The sequence below is a fragment of the Elephas maximus genome, chromosome 7, assembly GCF_024166365.1.
Source record: "Elephas maximus indicus isolate mEleMax1 chromosome 7, mEleMax1 primary haplotype, whole genome shotgun sequence".
Taxonomy (NCBI): domain Eukaryota; kingdom Metazoa; phylum Chordata; class Mammalia; order Proboscidea; family Elephantidae; genus Elephas; species Elephas maximus.
In genome coordinates, this window is record NC_064825.1 from 116,333,679 (window position 1) to 116,336,634 (window position 2,956).

Genomic DNA, 2,956 nt, shown 5'->3' on the forward strand with positions numbered 1-2,956 from the left:
ACCCAAGAAGAACTGACACCTTTGAATTGTGGTGTTGGCGAAGAATATTGAATATATCAGGGACTGCCAAAAGAATGAACAAATCTGTCTTGGAAGAAGTACAATCAGAATGCTCCTCAGAAGCAAGGATGGCGAGACTGCATCTTACATAATTTGGACATGTTATCAGGGGGTGTCAATCCCTGGAGAAGGAAATCATGCTTAGTAAAGAAGAAGGTCAGTGAAAAAGAGCAAGGCACCGGGCAAGATGAATTTGCACAGTGGCTGCAGCAATGGACTCAAGCTTAACAAGAATTGTGATGGTGCGCAATAAGACAACGTTTAATTCTGTTGTGCATAGGGTCACTTTGAGTCAGAACCAACTGGACAGCACCTAACAACATGGATTTTGAAAAAGATCATGCTTTTATAGTATCCTATTAATTCAGACAGACAAGAGTTATACTGTTTTTTATTATATGTCCCTAAATACATTGTTCCTTGAGAGTTATTTCCATGTTCTTCATACAAACCATATATTAAAAAAAGAAAATTTTTTTTTTTTTTTTTTGGTCAAGAAAGTATACCAGATGGCCCTGGGCTTGTAAGCCATTCACGATGTGAGATAATTGATAGCCCTATTATTTTAATATATTTGGCATAGAACTTTATTTTTTTGAACAATGGTGATCTGTCAAATTACTCAGATTGCTGGCCATGTTATAATTTTAAAATGGCAGTGAGTACTTCCATTTTATTAAGTTAAAGTAAAATAAATTATCTGTACAAGAGAGAAAACACTTTAATTTTGCATTACTTCAATAAGTGGAGAACCGTATTACATAATTATAATACTGCAAATATTGCCCATTGATTTTCATAAATTAAATTACAATATAGACAAAACAGACAAAATTTATATGTGATTAACATTTGATAAAATATAAGCTGTAAAGCTTGATAACATAAAAGTAAATGTAAGCATGACAAATATAGTCTTCTGGAAGTGAGGTTGTAAAAGTATTTTCATTTTTTTTTAAATATGTGGTAAAATACACGTTACAGAAGATTCACCATGCCAAATATTTTAAAATGTACAATTCAGTGAAATTAAATACAACCAACATATTATGTAACCATCACTATTATCTAGTTTCAGAACATTTTCTTCACCCCAAAAAGGAACTGATACCAACTAAGTAGTCATTCCTCCTCTACTCTTCTTCCTTTCTGCAATATCTATCTCTTTATTGATGTTCTCTACTTGTGTGACATAATTTCCTAGTTTACTCTGTGTGTTAATGTTTTCATTTTACAAAAAGATAGTTTCATTTTCTCTACCTTCAAGGTTAAGAAAAAAAAACATTGCCATCGAGTCTATTCTGACTCATAGTGACCCTATAGAACAGAGTAGAACTGTCCCATAGAGTTTCCTAGGAGTGCCTGGTGGATTCAAATTGCTGACCTTTTGATGAACAGTGGTAGCTCTTAACCACTACACTACCAGGGTTTCCAACCTTCAGGGTTAGAGGGAGGATTTATATCAAAACTCTGAAATTAGAATTTGGATTGATCTTATGCATATGTGTGTGTATATATATATATATTTCACTAATAACTCATGAAAGTTAATAATTATTTTAATATTTTTTTCCTCATATAAGTTTCCTGAGTGGCCTGGATGGACAATTACAATCTAACAGTGCTGAATGAATTTATTCTGCTGGGAATCACAGATCGCCCTGAGCTGCAGGCCCCGTTATTTGGGATCCTCCTCATTGTTTACATGGTCTCCATGGTGGGTAGCCTGGGCTTGATCATCCTCACCAAGATAGACTCTAGGCTACATACACCCATGTACTTTTTCCTCAGACATTTGGCTTTCACTGATCTTGGTTATTCAACAGCTGTTGGACCTAAAATGCTAGCAAACATTATCATAGAACAAAATACAATCTCTTATAATTGGTGTGCTACGCAACTCACTTCCTTTAGTATGTTCATAATTAGTGAAATTTTCATTCTGTCAGCAATGGCCTATGATCGCCATGTGGCCATCTGTAACCCTCTGCTTTACACAGTCACCATGTCACCAAGAGTATGCCAGGTGCTGGTGGTCATACCTTATCTCTACAGTGTCTTTTTGTCCTTCCTGATGACCATAAAAATTTTTATTTCATCGTTTTGTGGCTATAATGTCATCAGGCATTTCTACTGTGATAGTTTGCCCTTGATTTCTTTGATCTGCTCGAACATACAGGAAATTAAATTAATAATACTTGTCTTTTTTTTTTTTCAGCTTTTAATTTGATTTCATCTCATAGTCCTTGCATCCTACATGCTGATCGTTGCTGCCATCTTCAGGATGAGCTCTGCAGAGGATAGGCTCAAGGCATTCCCTACCTGTGGATCTCACCTGACAGTGGTAGTTGTGTTCTGTGGGACTCTATTCTTTGTGTATGTGCATCCCAAATCTAGCCATTCCTTTGATAATGATAAAATGGCCTCTGTCTTTTACACTCTGGTGATACCTATGTTAAATCCCATCATCTATAGTTTGAGGAACAAAAAAGTGAAAAATACTGTACACAGAACATGGAAAATATGTTCAAATATTCTACTTAAAATGAACTGTAGGATACGATAAGAAAAATTACAGGTAATATATACTACATCTGATTTTCCTTTAGCCTTGTACTGTTTACCTCCATGGGAGGAATAGAATAAATTAGTGCTAAAATAGGTATATAGAAATTTCTTCCTTATTTTAAAACCAGAATTTATTACCTAGAGATGGCTAACTCCTGCTTATACTTCAGGTATCAACTTATATTTGGTTTTAAGTCTAGATTAGGTACATCCCTACAAGGTACATTCCTACATATTCTTACACATAGCCCTTTTATATGTTTCTTTCACTGAACATCTATCTTTATGAAGCCAGGGGCTCTGTATATTCTATTCACTATTAAATCTG

At 34.8% G+C, this 2,956-nt stretch overlaps 1 pseudogene; it reads left to right on the forward strand.

Moving 5' to 3' along the window:
• Positions 1-1,660: 1,660 nt before the first annotated feature.
• LOC126080508 (olfactory receptor 8K3-like) lies at positions 1,661-2,626 on the forward strand (annotated as a pseudogene).
• The last annotated feature ends 330 nt before the right edge of the window (positions 2,627-2,956 follow it).